The following is a 22,539-nucleotide window of genomic DNA, read 5'->3' as shown; positions in this document are numbered from 1 at the left end:
TGTGATGAAAGACACTGGAGAGAGTTGCGTGGCTATGCCTTCTGTATGTGTGCTTTCTCCTTTCCTCCCACCCACGTCTGTGAGGAGAAGGTTGGGTCTTCATGTGTCTTGAATTTGTGCCTTCTGAGTCGCTCTGTGTCCAAATGAAAAGACCAGATGATAGTACTAAGATTAATTGTACTGTAGTTATTTCTTCTTTCCACCAAAACATGTCTGACTTAAAGGTTTAATAAATTCTTGTTCTGTGAGCACCCGAGAGGGATGTGATCAATTTTTTAGGGTAGCCCCAGAACAGCTGCCTCGGTTTCTTTCTGGTATTGCCTCATCCATTTCATCTTTTGCCTGAAGACTGAGTAGTAACTGAGTGGCTTTGTTATTTTTGGTCAGCCCAGGGTGTCAGAAGGCTGAGGAAATCTTTGGGCTTTAAGTAACTGAGTCTCAGGTAGAGAAAACACCTTGTCATATGGCTTATGTCTGAAGTCGTGATGTTACTGGATTTTGCAGAACAGAAGGGATGCTTTCTGGAAAAAAAAAAACTTTGTCAGGTTTATCCTGGAATAGTGCTAAAAGTACAGTTTCAGTAATAGCGTATTTAGTAGCTGAATTATTTCACGGTATAAGCTTTATGAAAAAGAACATCAAACTGACCAGACAATTGCTGTTCAGACTGGCATGTATACAAGGGTGATGTTCTGAACATGGTTGCTAGGGGACATCCTGACGGAGACCTATAGGATGCTGCTGTAGGAGGGTGCTTGAACTTCCTTAGAAAGCTATCTGGTAGCTGCTGGATGAGGAGACCATTTCTGTATTTCCCTTGTCTACTCTAGGCTGTCAAAAGTCCCAGTTCCTGCCTCTTTCTCAGATAATTCTTTTATCAGAGCAAAGCAAACTTGGGTTTTTCATTAGTTTTACTACTAGTGCCTTTTTTTTTTTTTTTTTTTTTTTTTTAGTGATTAAAATAGATCATGGGTAGATAAGTTTTGTATGCTGCCTGTAATATGTTTGTTAGGAGTCTGTGTTCCTGGCATCAGGAAATGACACACAGTTTCATATTTTGAAAATTTTCTTTGTTCATACCATTTATAGTTGTATGTTTAAAAATGAATGCTTTTTGTACAAGCTGCGACTCAAGGCCCACCTCTGAGTTATTTGCACATCTCTTCCTTTTGCAACAAACAGTTTAACGACTAGGTAGGTCCTGTGAACTGACATCTCACTGTAAATGACAATTAATATACCAGTCTTCATAGGTGGCATGCTTCTTAAATATTTTCCTAATTAGTCTTTATTGTGATAATGACAGTTAAAACTTACTTTGTTAAAGGTTGTGTCCTGGACTAGTTGATAAGCTGAGGTTTTAAATACTGTCCTGGAATAAAGTCTGAGTTTTGTAGCATTTTCTGTGACCATGACATACATTCTTGTTAATGTGGTATTTGTATCACTTGTACAGATCTCAGTATCTCTGACTGTCCTGTTTCTGAAATTCTTTCTTTATTAAGCTTGAGCCATCGTGAACACATTTAAGTAGCTCAGTCTCACGTTAACTCCTACAAATGGGGAAAAATCCAATATAAGTATCCATGCACATAATTATTCCTACCCTTATTTATCTTGTTCTTGACTGTCTATGGAGTTCCAAAACTGAAGTGCTTCCCTTCCTAGGTTTGTATATTCCCTCTGTATTTCCCTCTGTGACTGTTACCTTAATAATCAAAGAATGTAAAAAGGCATTCTTAGCCCATAACGATAAAAATATAATCTACTCCAAAGAACGTTCTTTCTCTCCTGTTACAAAGCTTAGTTGCTTGTTGGGTTTGAGGGAGAAAGAATTACAATTCTAATTTACAAGTGGGCATGGCTTATGATAGGTAGCAACAATCATCTTAGTCATATACTTTCACTCGGGACATGCTTTTTCTCCTGTTTTGGAGGTCCAGTCTTACAGCTGGGGTAAGGATTCTCTGTTCTGTAATCTAGGTGCTGCTTTTGTAATGATGGATTACTTGTTTTACAGTAATCAGGCAGGTTTAATAGTCTTGAAACCCTCAAAGCATAGTTCGTGAAATTTCTTTTACAGAAAACCTAGTTTCACTAGGACTTTGTCCTAGTTTTCACACCTCTCTGAGCACTGATAGCTCAAAACCGGTTTGTGGGTTTAACTTGTACACTGAGATTTATACAACCCGTTCTTTAGTGTTTAGCTTTTGGTTGCTGTGTTCAGTACTGTATAGTGATGCTGAGACCAAGTACTTTAGGTTGTTTGGATGTAAAGGTGTTGGAACACTTGTTGCCAGGTTTTGCTCTTTTTTTTTTACATGATTCTAACACAGGGCGGGGGAGTGTGTGTGCTTGCATATGTATGTATGGTGGATAATTCATATTGGGAAAACCAGAAGATACACAGTTAATGCCAAGTAGGAAGTTCACTAGGTCGGTGCAGTGAAACTGCTGTAGCAGTGATATCAGTAGCGTAAAAAAGTTTGTGTACATATGCATGTTGGTGGAGTGTAGTTAAAACAGCTTTGATGCGAAACACATTTAGGGTTGGGTTCTTGAATGAATATGGCATAGTAACCCTATCTGCTTGTAGCTAATGGAGTAGCGCTCTTTAAAGGAGAATGTGGATGGATGGCTTGGAAGGAAGTTGCAATGCTGTAATTATCCATTCTTAACAGGAAATCTCTCTATAGTTATGCCAGAGTGTAACTTCCTTGACTATTTGTTGTGAAGAAAAATCTGTATTTTCAAGGAAGACGCTAAACCAGCACCCTGCCCTGTGTTGTGTAGTTGTTTGTGAGAAGCTATGTAAGTGAAAGTAAACTTAACTGAGCTTGTTGGGAACTTATTTCCCATGTCCCTAGTGTCAGTATTTTTGGTTTTGTCTAGAGGCTACTACCAGTACAAATAAAAGTCCAGCCAAAGACTTGCTTTATGTCTGTGCTGGGAACAGCTTCTATTTCCAAATGAGACAGTTTGCAGAGGGTATCTTCCAGAACTGAGGGACAAGGATCATTGCTGTTCCTTGTATCTCAGAAGAGATTTGTAGTTAAGTGTTTTAAGTGCTTGCTTGCCTTTACATACTGAAGTGTAAGTGGGTTGTTTCAGTGATGTGTGGTGAGTTAACTCCTGGTGTCTGTGGATACTACTGTGTTCTCCAGTAGAAATAGATTATTCATGTTCCTTTTATGGTATTGTAGGACTTCACCAAATTCATATTTTCTTTCTGGTTTTGGCAGGATTACCTGAAGTTTCTTGTGGCTTTGCTTCCCATTTTATAGTTGACTTACATTTCTGGAGGCAATCCATTGTTATTTTTGCTTAGAACTGTTCTGTGTAACTGTAATTGTTCAAATATAGATAATTGCATTATTACAACTGTCTTTTGAAGCATTCTTTTTTCTCTCTGAGTTCTTCCATGATTGCTTTATCATTTCTTCCTTAGCCAACTTTTCCTAACTTTTTAAGTGGAATTCCTTTGGAATATTTTTTTGTGCCTTTTAGTAGAGTACGAGAACTATCATACTCCTCTGGACTGCCAGAGGGCCAATTTTCTACCACAGCTGCTCATTTGCAGAAAGAATAGCCATTTAGTTCTGCAGCTGTTGTTTTATTTTACTTAGCCTGAAGCAGTATTCTACTTCGGATGAAGTAAGAGGCAGGAACTAAGGAGGAGAAGCTGTAGAACACCTGCAATCAGCTTACTGTGTGTCTTCGTACTGCCATTGTTTCCCATCAGCTGTGGTTATTCAGGTGTCATGTAACTTTGGGCTATAGCTCTAGTCGTGATTTTTTAATTTTATTTTTTTTTTAATGGTGCAGCCATCTCTTATGTCTTTAAAAAGTGATGCTTGGAAGAGGCATTCTTTTGCAGTTCAGCCTGTGACCTAATGATCTATTTCAGTCTTCAGTTCCTAATCCTAAAATCAGTTTTTGATCTGTAGATGTGAAAGTTTTAAGCTGTTCCTAGTGACCTGGCTCACAAAGTAATACTAGTTTGCATAATAATACAAAAGATATGACTTATGCAACATGAAATTTAAAGCTTCCCTTTTTTGCTTTGTGTATGTTGCCTTACGTAAAGTCCATGATCTGTGAACTACTGATGATGGTACAACACTGGGAAAGTTCACTTAGAAAATGTTACGGACATCTTGCTCTCCCTGGAAAATACAACACATTTTCTGAAGCAGAGATACCTTTTGTATTTGAAAGCTTAATTTTTTTTAACAGCCTTCATAAATATAAGTTTCTCAGTATTTTTAAAATCTTTTCACTCATTAATTCTCAAACATCAATTACTTCTTTAAAAATATCCTACTGGTCTACTACCAGTCAGCTATGCACACTCTTATTTTCAGAAGCTGTTCCTCAAGCATGTTAGAAGAAATCAGGTAAGTATTGTAAATGACTTGTTTATAAAATCTTGAGGTCCTGTAGTGGGACAATTATTAAACATTTCCAAATAGTTCATAATACAAGTCTAAAGCAATAATCTTGTGTATGTGTTCTTAGTTCTGGGTATCTTAGCAAACTCTTCTACTGAAGCAATAAAAACTTTGGTTTGTGTCAAACAACTGGGTTTTTTGTCCATCAGTATGTGAGTTTAACCATTTAGATTTCCTGCTGGTTGAAGTCTTAATGCTGGAAGTATTTGTAATTTGGAGCTGAATGTTATCTTGCAGAGGCTTAGGTAGGAGAGAGATTTTATTACTGATTATGTCTGCACTGGATTAGAAGTAAACAAGAAATAACTGACCAAAAAGCTGCAATCAAGTGGAAAGGAAAGAAGCTGATGTTGGTATAAAATTGTTGGTTTTGATATTTTCTTGCTCTTCTAGCAGTTTTCTCCATTGTGAAATGTGATTGTGAGCAGGCAGGATACAAACTTTTATTAACTATGTATCCTTCAAAACTCAAAGGAGGTAGAAATACTATTGTACTTTGTATTTCACCCCTAGTTTTACATCAGAGCTTTATCTATTAGCTCGTAGTTTCTAAACCTCAAAATAATGTTAGTAAATTCAGTGCTAACTTGTGGTACTCTCAAGTCTACTGATGGCGAATCCAAGTTATGAGTAATATGTGACAAATCGGGTATTGAGATTTGAGAAATTAGGGAACTAAGCTGTATTTAACTGTGTGAAAATAACTTAATGAAGTTAAGCGTTTCATAAAGACTTAACAAATACGCTGGATTTTCCGATTGTGACTAAACATCTCCTGTGCTATTTTGCTAAAGGAGCTTTATTTAAGTAATGCTTATCTGGATCATTTGAAATATTAAACATGAGTCAATTAGGCTTTTATAAGTTTTACCTCAAAACAGAGGGTGTAAAATAACAAGATATACACCAAAATTTAGCTTGGGAGTATCAATTCCTAGCATGAAGCATAAGAAAATTTACTGGAATGAACAGTGTTAGCATGAAGGGAAATCCTGTGGTTTTATTTTATTCATGTCGTGACATATACATGGTCTATAAAATAAAAAATACAAAAGGTGGGTTTTATATTCATTCTGAGCTCTCCTGTATAATTGCCTTCAGACCTACACTAATTTACTGAGGATGAGCTCTCCACATCAACCCTTTCTTTCTCCCTTTCTCCTGAAAAGAAACTTTTGAAATCTTCAGTTAATGTTCTTTATTGCTTCCTGCCAAGCAAGCAGTCCTTCAGACACAACATCCGTATGCTCTAGCAGCAGTGCCATTCTAGCAGCAGTGATTCTTTTGCTTATGTAGGAAGTGATAAATTTGCACGGGTTAAAACTGCTCTGGTATTTCGCATATTTACTCTAAATATGGTACTTGCAGTAGCATGTAGCTCTGCTAATCCAGTTGCCAGCTGTGTACTGTGACATCAAGAGTATCTCTATTGTTTGTAACCTTTGTCAATTTTTAACAGTTAATTTAATACAATTTAAAGCACAAATTATGAATCCTTAATAACGCTGTTTCCTAGTGAAATATTTAGTGTATAAAAAAAGTTTTTCCACGTTAATAGCTTGTAAAAGCTGATTTTTTTTTTTTTTTAAATGCTGTTGGATAAGGTGATAATGAAATTCATATCACTCCTCAATTAGTTTTGTTCAAAAAAACCCCAACATACAAAACCAACCCACTGGTATTCAGCTGCATGGCATAAGTTTCTAAAGTTACAATAGTGAAGTGGATTTCAAGACCCAGAATGGATAACATACAAAGTTTTAAACTAAACTCAGGTTACAAACAGAAGTAAACAAGTTTTAAATATTGGGGATTTTATTTTTTTTAGATTTTTCTATGCCTTTAATCTGGCAGTAAATCCATTCAGAGCAGCTCTGTGATTTGTTGCTTTATCTGCCAAATCAGAAGATTGGGTTTCTTGGCTATCAAAACATAGAAGTAGGTGTCTTCATGTTCTTTGGCGTTGTTACGGGCTGCTTGTAACTTGCTTTGCTGTTGGCAATGTTTGGATTCTTCTGGGATGGATAATGAGCTGTAATGTGATATGGCAATGTTTCTGTACCTGTCTCCTGCTTTTCAGGTGTGTGCTTTTTGTTTTGGGTTTGATTTTGTTATGCAGTGTTGTGTCCCACTTCCCCCCTTCTCCCCATGTGTTCAGAAATCACATCAGCATTTTACCTACATTTGTTTGCAGTTGCACTTGGTCTTTTTGGCTGGTATCTCTGTTCTTGGTGACAAATAGGTCGATAATTAATTGGAAATCGGGCCACACTTGAATTTGATTTATCCCCTTCCCCCCTCCCCAGTATTGCCATCATAGTTGCAGCCATCATTGCAACCTATTTCAAACTTTATGAATTTTTCTGATCCACAACTCTGTATTCTTGACCTGACCTCATTTTTGATGTGAAATGTTAAAAGTTGTTTAAACTACTGTGATGGTTATACCACCATACTGAGAATGGTGGTGTAGTTCGATTAGATTTAATTCTGTCCCTTTTTCTATTTGCCAGAGCCCATTGGTGTTCATAATTCAGCAAATACATTGTTATGAAGAGATTAAAAATAACTTCCATTTCAAAATCAGTCTGTTAGGAATATTTACTTCATTATGTACAGCAGCTACCTACAGCTGTAGTTCACAAAGCAATTCTTCATTTCTGTATTGTTGTAAAGCTAGTTTCATAGAGTCTAGCTTACTCATGAAATGCCTTCATCCTTTTCTGTCTTACAAGGGGTACTTGAGTTTAATATTTACGTAAGTGATTGTGTCAGTTTGTAAGTTTTAGGGGTGAAATTCAGGTGTTTTACTTGCAATTACTTTTTATTCATCATGAGCTACAACTAGTACTGTTCAAATCAGAGTTACAGATAAACAGGAAAAAATGCCTTTCTGAACAATGTCCTTGTGTTTTTTTTCTCCTCTTGACAACCAAGTTTGTTTACTATTTAGAAACACACTGTAATCCTTAGGTAGATTTTAATTTAGAATTAATTCTCAGGGTGACAGTCCATGTCACTTTGCTTTCATTGATATAGACATGCTCTAATTATCTGGTTTTTATTCAAATTACTGAATTTGAATTTATTACCCTTATAATAAAATTTTCTGTAATATATTAATAACCTGTGTTAAATTCAATAAGAGCTATTTCTCCCTGGAGTGCTTCCATTTCAGTCACGAATGTCACAGTACAGCATTGCAGAATAAAACTTAGAGTATGAAAAATATATGTGAAGTGGATTTTAATCATAGGAATGAAAGAAAAGTTAATGGAAACCAAATATGAACACTTTTGCATTCCTGGGCTGTAGTTATTTACAACAAGGATATGAAATGCATAGTAAGTTGCTGCCTTTGATTAGCTGTCTGATGGAGAAGCTCAAGATGCACAACTCCTGGCAGTAAACGGTTTGAAACACAGGGACTAGCGCACTACTCTGTGGGAAATGATGGTCTGCATACAGACTTTTATTTTTAAGTTCTTGATAGTTAATAGAGAGCCATCTCAAACTTTCTTCTAGATCTGTTCAGTTGGAATACATTGCCACAACAGTAGCATTATTAAGCCTATCAAATGTAATTAAAGCTAAAAAATAAATGAAGTAAATTTCCTAGCAAATTACTTTCCATTAAAAATACGGAATATGTGAAGTTTGTTTCAGTGATGAATTTGGCATGTGAGTGGATGGAAATCTAGAGAAGCTTTTGTGTTAGTTCTCAAATACCGGGGAACAGCACAGTTAGTTCAACCTCTGATGTTTGGAATTGCATTGTTACAAATTTGAAGCTCTTACATTTCCAGGGGCTGATTTTCTGTTTTGTTTTGTTGTTTGTTTCTTGCTTTTTGTTTATACACAGTTATTTTGTGAGGAGACTTTCTCCAGATTTAATTATCTGTAAGTAAAATACAGTGCATTAGAGGAGATACTTTTGTCCTTATTTTAAACTGTTAATGAGGAGCCTCCGTAGACAGGAATGTGGTCAGCCTCTTGGTATGTAGTAGGGCTGACACAGGATGTTATAACACCTAGTTTTACTGTAGCTCCATATTCTTTTTAGCTCTCTGAGGTTTTAACCAGTGAACAAATCTTACTTGGAAGCAAATGGAATAACTATATTTTGCATTGTTAGAGCTTTTCTTTATGAAACAATTTCATTTTAAAGATAGACTCTGGTTGAAGTAATCTTTCCTTTTACTGAGGACCAAAAGGCAGATGTTATTTACTTCTGCTCTTGGCTTTAGTTTATCTTAGAGGCTGTTTGTGATAGGGACATGTCTTTGTGCATGGTAAATACAGAAATTCCTGTCTGAAAGCTGTGGGATATGGAATTCTTTCTGTGTACAACTTCCCTTACCAGTCCAGTTTCAAACTTAAGGGTTTAAAGCTCCATGTTTGCTCTAAAACTCTGTGAAACTTGATAACCACATGGTCACTAATAAAGTCCTCACGAATGATGTCTAAAACTGGGGGATGAGGGGAGGAGCTGATCTGGATTTATGGAATTCAGACATAACAGCGTTGTTGCAAGCGGGTGGGTTCCCCTTTGTAAGGTCCTTTGCTTTATCTACTGAAAATCAGTAAAGCTTAATATATGGTGCTGGAAAATAAAACTTTGTTCTCACTCTTCATGCTCAGTGAAGACCATTCCTGCTTCACCCTAACCTGTCTCACAGTATATTTTAAAACTTTTAGTCTGAGCAGCTTTAACATGGGCTGTAAAGGATGGTTTTGAACCTTTAGCTATTGTGCCCTTGCAAAAGGGTGCTATTCAAATGTGCGTTGAAGCTGTACTTGGGATGAGCCAGGATGAGTTTTGTTTCCTCAGGGAGCTCCAAATATCTCATGGGAGATGTTATTCTGAATTGAAGAAGGAAGTAAAAGCTAAATTAGGCAGGCATTTCCAACATTTCTATTAATAGCATGGAGGATTTTAGCTGTTCCTTTACTTGACTGCCTTCCTTCATAGGAGAGCTGCACGCTTACAGTACGTGAGTGTCAGTTGAAACAGTTTTATGATGATACCTGAGTGTTGATGGGGGACAGAGGTGATTTTTTTTTTTCTTTGAGCACAGGTGCTCTGTTTTATTCAGTTTGCTAACAGTTCATGTCAAAATCTGATCCTGTATTGGCCAAAAGAAAAGGTATGAAAGTGGCTGTCAGTGATAAATCTCCTTTAACGAGTTCACCTACTTTGAAAGTGCAAAATGTGAAATAGGTGGTATGGAATTGATGGAGCCTGCATTAAAATGGCTGCAAGAAGTACTCTTGATCCAGGTATCTTGAACTTCAGTTGCTTAAAAAAAAAGTGTTAATTTAGAAAGTAGTGATACTTCTTTAACCAAAATTACTAGAATTTTGCACGTCACCAAATATGTTAGCATGGAAGGAGCAGCTTCATGTTTTTTGTTATGCTTCTTTCTCCTGTTCCTGCTGGGAAAAATGGAAGATTAGTCCCACTTAGGAGTAGACAGAAGCCATATAGAGATGGCTTGTATGTAGATGGCCTTTCACATAAAGAAGTCACTTGTGAGATTTAGGGGAAAGAGCAATAGAAAGAAAGCAACACAATTTCACAATTTTATGTCTAGAATTAATTTCAGACTTTATGCTATCATCTCAGTCCCCATGCTTTGTTACAAAGCCGACTATTTTTCTTTCAGTTTTTCAGCATAAAGATAAATCTCAGACACATTCTGCAAAACTGTGTATTCAAACTGTTTTGTATAACATCAGGGAGTACAAAACTTAGCCTGTTTGATCTCTGAGATACTAGCCCAAGTACCCAACTGTGTAAACCTGTGCTGTGTGATTTTTCTGCCAGTCACTTTGTAGAAGGTTGGTGTTTGATTTTCATTGAATGATAAATATTTGAAGTTTGAGGATTAGCTGCTTTGCACATTCAGATCATTTGTCAAGAATTTTTTTTTTCTTTAAGAAAACACACTGTATGATATAATAGGCAAATAATTTAAATTGCTTTCCTCCTTGGTCTGTTAACTGAGATTTAGTAAGGAAAGTTTTGCAGCAAGCTTTGGGCAAGTGTTTTTGTTGCCCCTGCATTGTCAGTGGAGAAAGAACTCTTATGGTAAAATCTTGAGGGTTATTATTTTGGGGTTGACCAGCTTCTTTTATAGAAACTGCAGGAAAAAAAAAAAGTATTCCTCAGCAAAACTCCCTCATGAAATCTGTATTTTGTTTTGTTGCTTACTAGCAGTGTGATTTTCTTAATTTTTGCCTTGTTTTCCCCACTTTTCCCCTTTTTCCACTTTTGTTGGACTACTTATGTCATGGTTTATAAGCTTTTAAATCAGAACTACAATTTTCTTTAAGACCTGTTAAGCTCTGTTTAGTCAGCTAAAACAGTAAGCAATCATCTGAGAGGGCACTGCTGTAGTTATTTCCTGAGAGATCAACAAAAAAAGTAAGATATGCAGATTTTCCACACAAAATAGGAAATATGGCATAGCTGGATTATAGCATGATGTGTGTAAAGTTTATTCATACCTTGAATCTAATCAATGCTAGAATCTCTTGACAGTACAGCTTATTTTGTACAACAAACTAGCATGAACCTGTGACAAAAGAAGGCATTATTTCCATAAAAGTATGTGTCTGTAATTTTTTTTTTTTTTTTTTTTTTTTTTTTGCCAGTAGTTAACCAGGCAGCCCTTTACTGTAGGTGAAGCTGTAGAGGATGGTATCTGCCAAGGAATATGTCCTACCAAGCATTTAAATATTTTTACCATTACATTGAATTTATTGTCCTATATAATTTCTGGTTTGCTGAGGACACCAGTACACTTAGTGTGCTGCAGGCATTACACAGTCTGGGAGGCTGCATAGTAGAAGATGTGTTTTGGCATGAGTGCTTTCCAGAAACTGGAAGACCTTTGATGTCGAGAAGGTCATAGTCTGACCAGAAAGCTTTGCTGTATGGAGGTGGATATACACATCTTCATCTGCAGTTTCAGCACTGATGGAGGTAGGCAAATACAGAGGCATAACTCCTTTAACTCAAATACATGTTTCCTGACAGCTCCCAAACGGATTCAGGAAAAATGTGCTATTCTCGCTCTGAATTAGATTCTGTTTAGAAGGAAATCTAATTTCCAAAGTCTTATTTTAAAATGGGAGAGAATAACCTCTTCACAAATAGGTTACCTCCTGACTCTTCTGGTAACATGTTCACACAGTCTTCCACATCACTTTATTCTAAAAGATGCACCAAATGGTGCTGTTCAAAGGGAAAAAATGTGAATTACATGCGTGTGATTAGTTCTAAAATAACAAAGAGCAGGAGAACTTTTTGGCTTGAAAATCTGTTTAGTGAGATGTGGTGGTAGGAGGTCAGGCTTGCGCTAACGCTTGATCGTGGTTTCACTATGCTATAGAGTGATGGTACACATTTGCTGCAAACATCTAAGAAACACCTAAATTACACTTGTGTGAATACTTTGTATATTCAGAAGATACATATATTTAGAAACTGTGCTAGAGGTGTTTACTGACAAAATATGCTGTTCATGATGTCAGGTGTGTTGTCTCTGTTTTTCTGTAATGCAGGATTAAGGAAGTCACATATGGTGGAAGGCAGCATAGGTACTTTGGCTGCCTTTGGGTATACTTTTTAACAGGTTTGATCTGAATCCCATATGGACCAGGTGAGCTCTGGCACTGGAAGCTTTGAAGACAGGCCATTTAGCTATATTACAAATGCTGGCATTGACGACTATGTGACTTAATCCCACAAATTGAGATCAGGAGTTCTTTGCAGAATTGAGGAGGGTTAGATACTGAAGTGAACCATAGTTATGTTAAAGGCTGACCTTTTTGAAAAAATAAAAGTCGTCTTGCTGCAAAACAACTGTAGAGTTGTGCTCATTGAGGATTTTTTGTTCTGCAGTGTCTGCTGTTGACAAAATGGTTTCTCTGTTCCGGTAGGCTGGGCTACAATAATGTGCAAGCTGCTAGGTAAGGGCTTTTGTGTTAGTACTTTGCATGAGTCTAGGAGGTATTCCAGAGCAATCTGCAAGGATTGGTTGCGTGCTGTTGGCAGTACAACAGCAGCCTTTACACGTGTTTCACAAGTCTTGTTTTCAACACATGTCCATTAGCGCAACTTCTTTTTATTGTATGGAGGTGTAATAGCTACAGAGTATTTGCAGACTAAGTTCCTTTGGAGCAGAAGGAAAGGGCTGTAAGTGCGTACAGTAACCAAAAATTTACAGTATGCAAAGGCAGATGGCTTGGGCACTATTCATGTCGGAGAGAAAGATAGAGAACAGCGTGATAACATATTCAATGTGTACGTGGTGGTGAGGAGACCTGAGGTTTAATAACTTTGGCATCACATACTGATCTCTCTCAGCTACCTATAAACCATGTTATGAGCCTTCTCTATGCGCCTTAAGGTAAAATCAAAGGATAAACTTGCAGGTATGCAGACTGTTTGCTTAAAATGCCTTCATGTTTGTAGTAGGAGATAAAAGTAGTGTTAAACCTATACAATTTTCAAAGTAGTTAGTCTTCATCAAAATAGAAATGTTCCAGCTAATGCAGTTCATTGTGCTTCCATCCATCCACTGTGTATGACTGTCCACACTATAAATATTATATTGGATACTTAAATATTTATTATAATATTTAATATAGTAATTAATATTATACTCTACTATATTAAATTTAAATATTTATTTCAATATTGAATCAGATGGCTGTCATTCAAAATCAAAGCCTGCCCAGCCACCTGTCCTAATGTATTCTCTAACAGCGCTGCTTATACAGAACTCTTAAGATATGTACCTGCTTTCTAGCTCGTCAGAACCTAAAAAAGTGGATGCATCCTCAAGTGTTTGCAGTTATGCACTCTGAAAATACTGACTTAATGTTGAACAAATAACTATTCATAATTTTATTCATGAATGCATTGAAGCTAGCACATGATCAGTGAAAAAGAATATTTGTTTCTCCCTGGTTTAAATAGGCCAATGAGTTAAATAGTCAGGTTGAATGTACTGCTTATGCAAGAATTGTCATGTTAGTTGGCCGATACAGGCATTTTTCGTTCTCGTAATCAAGAATCACTTTTAGAATATGATTCATAGGCTCATTATTAAGCATGTTTGTAAAGATAGGATCAAGATTCTAAGTTTACAGATACTTTTCAGTGGGAATAATGTGCTAGTGTATGTGTGGGAGCTAATACTTATTTTGGACTAGATTTTGTGATAAAATGCTTTTAAAAGGTAGTGTAGGAATTGAATGTAGAGCAAAAGCATTCAGTAGTTTTAGCATTTCTTGCGTATTTCTCAGCCTTAGGGTGCTGAAGCAGTAGTTGATTTGTCTTGTTTAGAGGAAGAACTTAAGGTCTTTTCTTAAGAGTAATGCAATATCGATAAAACTTAGAACTCTGCAAGGATAATGCTTTATCAGAAAAAAAATACTTGAATATCTGAAAACCTGTCATAAGAAGTCTTACTTAAATTTGAGCGGGAAAAAATCTTACAAGTAATCTTATACATCCATCTCTTCTTTATATGAAATACAGTCAATTAGAAGTTCACAAACTTTTTGAAAATTACAAACAATGTATGCATACATGGTGTGCAGGGAAAAAAGTTTGACAACAGTGTTTGGCAGAAAATTTTTTATCTTTATGACCTGGATCATTCATGCTGGTAGGTCTCCCCCTAGTTTAAACTTGTTAAACTTGGCATACATGTTTCAGTTAAATAATAGTGTTGCATGTGGGAGATTATAATTTTTGAGAGGTCTTTCAAACTGCTTCCATGGTATGTAGAAGGAGAGCAATGTTATCACTTCGAAGTATGAAAAGATTCAAAGTCAGGCTTTCACATCCTCAGCCAAAACAGTTCTAATAAGCCATGGATTATTTGGTGTAGGCTGAGCTAACAGAAACCTCCGCTGGTATGAGCATTAGTTGGGAATGGCTGTTCACATTTTGTGCCCAGTATAGGCTGTGGCTCCTTTTCTTTGGACATTTTAGCTTGTATTCATTGAGCATGACTTCACCATATATAAACAACACCACTATGTATGTGTGCTTAAAAACTATCTCTGTGTGGTGGATTTGTAATAAAAATGTCTATTTTTGTACTGAAAAGAGCTTATAACTCATTCTTTAAAATAACATACTAAGAAAGCTGTGATGAAAAAACCAATACCAGCAAAAATCCCTAGTGGAGACGTAGTTCATTGTGTCAAAACACTTCTTTTGCAGAAAGATTTGGAATCACTGATGGTCATTCATCTAAAGAATTTTTTTGCCAGTATGCTGCATCCACTCCAGAGATCCATAACCTTTAATATCATAATAATTAACTTAAAAACATGCCTGTCTAACAGGGGAGAAAATGATACTGAGATGGCTCAAACATCAACAGGCCTTTTTTCTTTAAGCTTTGCAAGAGATAATTGTGACCAGGTATTTAGTACAGTTACTGTTTACAAGAGGAAAGGAATGCTTTTTTTTTTTTCTTTCTTCTTTCCTCCCAGAAAACTACGCTGAGGAATATTTACTTACGTTAGTTGAATAAAATTGGCAGGACCTGGTAAATATCTTCTGAAATGAAATTTCTGATTCTAGCTTAAATAATTACTTAAATTTTTGGCATCTGTCTCTAAGAAAATGTGAATACTGGAGAACAGCAGACAAAAAGGAATTGTAGGGAGAAGAGAGGACCTGGAAAATTAATCTTTAGAAAGATAACATCTTTCAGATGCTTTGTATTGATTAATATTTTAAGATTTTAACAAAGATAGTTCTCTCCCATTACAACAACTGATCTTGATGGGTGCAGGTAACAAACGTGGGGTTTTTGTGTGTTTTTTTCTGCATGACTCTAACTAGTGCATGGGAGAATCAATATAGGCTGCTTGCATCACTTTGCCATCAAATTGGAGGATACTTAAAGTGGAGAATATGTCCATATCTGGTTCTAATGATGCATTTTTATTAATAACCGTTATGTTGGAATATACCACGTGTTAACAGAGAATAGCATTGTGCTGGGAAAGTTTGCAGCTGGTCTTCAGACCAAGCTTAGAAGACAAAGTTACACTGATAAATTGGAGTAGTACTCCATGAATGCTTTTAAGTGCAAAGTTCTAAATGGGTAAGGAAGGTGACAAAGTTGAGTGTATAAAAGAATTATCTGGAAGTGTGGCAGCACTACAAGAGGCTTTGGCTCATTTAATTTTCATTATAAACCACCAATGTGAGGCTGCAGGAAAGATGGGCGTCCTTCCGTATGTCTATAGAAGATTGCATTATGGGACAAAGTTGTTTCCATTATATTTGGTGCTGAGGAGCTTCAGTATCCAGCTTGGGGCACTATATTTAAAAAAAAAAAAAACAAACAAAAAAATATTAGTGAAACTGTAGAGAATCCAGAGGAGATCAGCTGAATTAAGATGACTGGAAAGTTAGGAAACATCGAAAGAAAAATATTTCATTAAGGAAGTAGATTACAGACAACAGTGTTTTTCCATTGTGTTGATGGCTTTTATGCAGAATTATTCTATAACTCAGTGATCCTAAGTATGTATAACTTATTTTATTCATTCTGCTATGATGATCTGGTAATTCAGGTTATTTTCTTAAATTGAGCTTAACAGAATACCAGCAACTTCTCTTGTCTGGAAGTGTAACATGATGATGCTTGCAGGGTGAATGGAACAGCTTAAAATTGTCATTTTTTCCAAGGAGAAATGTATCTGATTAGATAAGCAGATAAGAGGAAGGATTGTGGTGTTGGTATATTCAGTTTCTAAACTGCTCTAACTTGTTTATGTGCCATCATTGTACACTTAACATTTGTGTAATTGTGCCTGTAACTGTTTCTGGATTAATGAGACAAATGTAGTTGAAGTTAGAGTATTGTATTTACAGTATGTGGCTGGAGCTGTTGAGACAAAATTAAGTAGTATTTTAATGTTAGCCTTTAAAGCATCATGGGGGTACTCAGCAAGTTTAAGAAATTATTTGGGAAGCAGTGTTCTGCTATGTCTTGAGAAATTGATTTTGTAAAGGTAGCTTAGCCAGACTTGTCATTTCCGCAGTATTTGTAACTATGGAAAACTTTGAATAATCATTGTTAATCGTGGCTCAAAATGGTAATTTGGCACCTACCTTTATGTGGGAATTAAGATGAAAAATTAAAAAAAAAAAACAAAAACCAAACCAAGTTGTTTGTCAGTGTGACTTACCTATTGGTTTGAGTTATGCTTCCCTTATTTTTAACTTCTTTTACTGTTTCATTTATTGATGCTTTGTTTGCTGATGAGTTTTGATAGTTACTCAGAGAAGTTTTCGTTGAAGTGGTTGCTCAGCTGAACCCGTTTTTACTTGTATTTTTCACAGAAAGTATTGTAGTAATTTTTTACAGTTCTCAAACATAAGAAGTAAAGGTTAGTCAAAGAGTTGCTGTAAGAGTAAATCTAGACAGTTAGAGGTACCTGAGGCAATACTGCTGAGTTCACAGGGTTACTGTTGGAGATTTAAAGTAGTTTCTAAGAATTGCAATTAGAAATTGCAGTTTTAGGTAGGAAAGAGAACATGATAGTCTTATTTGAATTCAAAGAAAAAGACAAGATGCAGCTTGATGAAATGAAAATATAAATTGTTGGCTGTAGAACAAGTTATTCTACATTACATTAAACCTGCTTTCTGCCTTTTTTATCCTGCTTATCTAATATAAGTAAGATTAAATCACATTCCTTTTTAAACATGGAAAGCTCTGAACAGAGTGGGTCTTCTCAGATTTCTTTAACTCTTCCATAAATTATTTCCTGAGTCAGTGTATCTAGCTCTTAGAATAACGTTATATACAGAGGAAGAATTTTCAGCTGGAATTTTTATTGTTAATTATAACAAATGTGTGGTCCAGATTTCCTTGTCCCCCTCTCGAGGCGACTTGGGTGAAGCCACTGGGAAGTTTGCTGTAGAAAACTCCTTCTAGTAAAGCAGTTTGGTACAAGTGGGTTTATTCAGAAGAGAAACAAACCTAAATTTAGAACAAATACTGTTTATGGCATATTTTGTTTTAAACTGCAAATGTAGGTATTTTCTGGTAATTGTGAAAACATTTAAGTATCACTCAGTTTTCAAATACATGCTGGTTACATAATATTCTTCCATCAGATTAAATGTCATTTACTGGCTCAGACTGAAATTTAACATCATTTGCTTTTTCTAGCTTAATCACTTAAGTATGCCATTTGGGGTTTCTTTGTTTTGGCACAGGCTTCATTTGCAGTTACCAAACGTATCTGAGGAAGAAATAAATTTTTAAAAATTGACAATTTTGCATGTTTGAATTCATGTTCAAAACTACTTTGATTATTGTTTTTAGACAGATTGTTTGGTTCTTTAGTGAAAATTACTTATTTACATCCAGGGGCTTTCTAATCCTATTTTCCATGTTTGAATAAGGACATCACCTATGGAAGAGGTGGGAAATTATTTAGAAATTTACCATATGCATACATTAAGTTATTTTGGTTTAAAAAGTCAGTTGGAATGTGTAGAATCAGATTTGAATGTGTTAGGGTTCACTGTCATCAGAACTGTTAATCTGTAGAAGTAGATTTTAATACTTGATTTTACAGCCAATTTCTGTATTTTGTTCTTATTTTAGTATTTCTGATTTCTTGTGTTTTTTATAAGTGTCCAAAATGCTTTCGTGGCACAGCTAAATTCTCTAGTGTTTAAATATTGAAGAAGAGTACATGTTAAATGTTCTATAAGTGTTTTCAAGAGGTTTTGCTAGAGTTCATAAACTTTTCAAATAAAACTGGTATGTATTTGTGAAGTAATTTCAAGTTTTGGGGGGTTTTTTGAAACTGGATAAATTTAGAATAAGAAATACCATAAGTGCTTGTTACCTTCATAATCAGCTTGTCAAGGTGAGTGGAAAAAAATAACTCCCATAATCCAAAATACTTGTCATCAGCAGCCAGTTGAAAAACTCTTCTCCTTGATACTTTATATTGGATGTTTGAAAACAAGGGACTATCTTGACTTGTCTCCTATTCAAGGTAGGAAGATGATCTGTTACAGAAATTTGAAGAAAATAATGCAACTAGAAAAAGATCTAGTATAGAGAGATTAGGTAATTCTAATCTTTCATGTTAAACTTCACACAAACCACCCAGGCTAAAAAGAAATTCTTAGTTCAGCAAATGACAGAATAAAAACTGACCATGGAAAACTTTGTAGCTGCAATTCAGTTTCTGCTGCATTCGAGATTTGCTGTCAAATGTTCCGTTAGCTTAACTGGAGTGTCTGTTTGTTTGTTTGTTTTTTCCTCAATAACACCTATTTTCCCTATTGCGTAACACTTTTCCATGTCCTCCTGGAAAGGAAAGATGTGGCAGGCATGCGTGCCTTGCCAGAACCTGTGACGGGTCTATTTAAAGTCAACATGGGTACATAGATCATGTTAGCTGTTTTGGGGGGTAGGGGGAAGTAATCCCAAACCCGTAAAATTTCTTTAGAAATAGTAAATTAAACTTTACACCACCACTAGTGCTTGCTGTAAATGTATTCCTAACACAAAACCAAAGGAGGGAATTTTTTGTCTAGTGGCAAACTTCCTATCGGCATAATCCCGATCACTTCAGATTGTTAACCAATTTGGTGCAAATTTGCTGACTTCTGATCTTTGAAATTTTTCACCTAATTCTTAAAGACAGTTGACAGTGTTAGCTGCTGCTACACTGTGTCATCATGTAGGAAACAGTTGTGTCCCTGCTGACATTCTCATCCACCCCTTGGTAATGCCTTACCTGTGGAACTGTGCAACAGATGTTTATATTCAGCATTTCTGTTTCAGTTAAGATTGCTTACCAAATGAGGGGACACTTCACATTTGTTGCTCTGTTCCAGTGATCAAATATTTCTCTAGAGTGAGAAGTATTAACATAAGAAAATGAGACCCTAACAGTGGAAAGTGGTATAACTTGGGAGTTGTAAAGTATGAATTGAAATCTGTACAGCTAGAGAAGGGAATTGAACTTGAGCCTTAGCAGAGCAGACAGCTATATGGTGTGGTGGGGTTTTTTTTGCTTCAGCTGTTGGGTTAAGTGGAGACACCAGAATTTTCACCACTGTATGTGATTTTCAAAAGTGTAATGAAATGGAAGTGTTTCAGCTTTGAATGTTCTGTCTTTTGGAGAAACTGCTCCCCTAGAGGAAAAAATGATCCTGTATCAATAGCTTTTAAAATCTCAAGCACTGCATTAAAATCCATGTACTATGGCCATGTATGGCCATAGGTGAAAGGGGAAAAGATTGTTTGTAAGCAAATGCACACTCTTCAGTAGAATTATTTTAAGTGTAGAAAGTGTCCCATATTCCACCATTAATGATTAGCCACAAGTGTTCCCTCATGCAGGTAGAATGTCAGTCACTAGCATGTTATCTCTTCAGTTTGAAAGCTAATCCATGTGCTAAACGGATTGTGTTCTGTTGAACTCCTCTGTGTGGACGTAATTTCATAAGAATAATTACTCAACTCATTGAATAAATGTTTTATGTTTCCTTTTATATTTAAAAAAGAAATGGCTTTGCGATGTGTTTTGGCTTCAGTTATAAATTTACCAATTAGGTAAACTTGATCTGATGCATATTTGGCTTACACTTTGGATCCATCAATATGTATTTAAATTCTAATAATGATTTTTGGCTTTAATCCTGTTAAGAAAAGATGAAATGTTAAAGCAAATGAGAGCTTTCTGACAGCTTCATAGAGTTTGTTGGGTAACTTCACTTATGCTCCTGGTATGCTGAACTTCTGGTAGTTTGTATTTTAGGGTATTTAGATTATGATTATTCTGGAAGAGTAGGGTATTAAGAATTTTTCATGTTTCAAATTTTAATTTGTGTGTGATTAAATATGCATCCCTTTTATCATAGTATTTTTCCTTGTCTGGGCATTGAGTTTATCTGAAATAAAGCAGTATGTGCTATCTGAAAAGTGTGTAGTCTATTCAGAATGACCTTTAAGCTTTGACAATACCTTGTGGTAGGGCAGAGATATGTAACATGCAGATTTGCCCAAAGGTAATGATACAAAGAAATCAGCTGTTTGCTTAATTTAATAGGGTGGTATTTTAATAATCTTTAAAAAAAAAAAATCAAAGAACTATTCATATATAGGACTTGTTATTAGGCATAGCTGTGTAAATGTGTGTTTGTGGAAGATCACAGAATAAATTGGAGACTCCTGTTGAACCTGGAGCTAAGTATGTGCATATTCTGAATAAGTAAGCTCAGGCTGTTTAACATATGGTTTATTTGATTAATCATCTGTAGTGTCTTTTTTATGTTGATTTTATGTTGGCTTGGGAGAAATCATATATTTGTTTAATGTGGTGAAGGTATACATGCCTGTCTTTAATCATGCCTTGTACTTCTAGTGTTTGTTAGTCTCTGAAGTTAAAATAAACATTAAGGGAAATTTTGCCCCTTTTGTTGTTCAGATGGCCATTTCCATATTGAATCTTGCGCTAAGGTGCAGTCCTGCATTTGTGACACCAATTTCTGTGATCGTGGGTGAATGTCAAACACAGGCCTGATTCCTGTAAGAAGCTGTTTTGGGGGACACTAAGTTTTTGTTACAGTAGTACCTCTAGCAGGGATCAAAAGAAAACATGCCATCCGAGCAAAGCCACTCACGTATTAGATAGCTTCAGTGTGAAAACTAGATCATTTAAACAAGAGTCGTAGTGAAGTGATCTGCTTGTCTTGTGGAGCTCTTCTTTTTGAGCTCTGTTTTTTAATATCTTTTTAAAAATAAATAAATTGGACTAATTCTTACGAAGCAAACTTCTTGAGTTTCTGGCAGGGCCTGTGACTTATTTTATTTTCTAGTTGTAGTTAGTCTAAAAATTGTATATGAGCTGCTTCCCAGGATTGTAGTACTTGTTTCCTAATCATTTTCCAGTCAACTTCATAGAACTGCAATACGCACAAACATGTGTGAATGAAGAGCAAAGTGCTCTTATTCTGAAGATTTTTTTGGTCCTGTTTTAGACTAAATTTAGCCAATCTGGAAGCAACATATATTGCTGTATTTTCATTAATTTTTTTTTTCGTCAACACTGGGGTAATGAGCTCCTTCATTGCAACTGTTACTTGGAGATGCTGTTCCATGGATCACTCATTCTGCTGTAGCTTCCCAGTTTACGAAGGCAGTATGTAATCTAGAATAATTTAAATTCCCAAGTAATTCCCACATAAGTGTTTAAAAAAAACCCTTATTTTGCAGCAGTTTGTCCCGGGCAAGTTCAACTGCCTAATCTTACACCAGAATTGTCTTATGTTTTTAGTTGTTTTATCAAACATGAATTCAGATTCAATGAGATGTAGAAAATGGGTGCGTGACTTACTGGGCAAAGCAGTTCAGCATTTTCAGGCTTTTTGGTGTTTGGCCAAACCTTATTATATGAGGGGTTGATTTCATCTGAATTTCATCTGTATGAATATGTAAATAAAGAATTAACTAACTAGGATGTCATTTACCTTACTCTCCCTTTATGGTTTTGGGTTTGTTTTTTTGTTTTTTTTTACTGAAGAATGTAATGTATTTAACTCTTGGCACTGTATGTGCCTACTAATGTTGAATGATCGATTTTTCAATTGCCTGCTTACTGGATGGATACTGTAAGTTGCATTATAAAAAGAAACAACTGTCAGCATGTTGGAAAATATAACCGCTTATGTGCTCACTCTAGATAGCATCTTTGGTATAATAGATGAAAAAGCAATAGTTAGCAAGATGGGAATCTGTCATGGTTGCTTGACTTATTTTGGAGTAACTAGAGGTTTGGGCACGCTTTCTGGCCTGGAAGATCTGGTTCTTGTAAATGTTTTTAGGTTGATACTTACGGATAGAAACGTTGTTCAAAATAAGAGGTATAGCTAAACCATTGGAAATAATCAGTATGTGAAGTACATAATTCTGGCTTGCGTTCAGTTTATTGTTCAGGTTACTGCAAATGATACAGTCTGAGTTAGTGAAGCCTATTTTCACGCCAAATTTTTATAATCTTACTGCAA

General features: G+C 35.8%; 1 protein-coding gene across 12 annotated transcripts in view; it reads left to right on the top strand.

The window, feature by feature from the left end:
• PICALM (phosphatidylinositol binding clathrin assembly protein) overlaps positions 1-22,539 on the top strand; it is a 69,490-nt gene that overhangs the window by 1,362 nt on the left and 45,589 nt on the right. The gene's annotated exons all lie outside the window — the stretch shown is intronic.

Source organism: Aquila chrysaetos, chromosome 19 (assembly GCF_900496995.4).
Source record: "Aquila chrysaetos chrysaetos chromosome 19, bAquChr1.4, whole genome shotgun sequence".
NCBI classification, from domain to species: domain Eukaryota; kingdom Metazoa; phylum Chordata; class Aves; order Accipitriformes; family Accipitridae; genus Aquila; species Aquila chrysaetos.
Note: the sequence above shows the minus strand (reverse complement) of the source record. Positions and strands in the feature narration are given on the sequence as shown.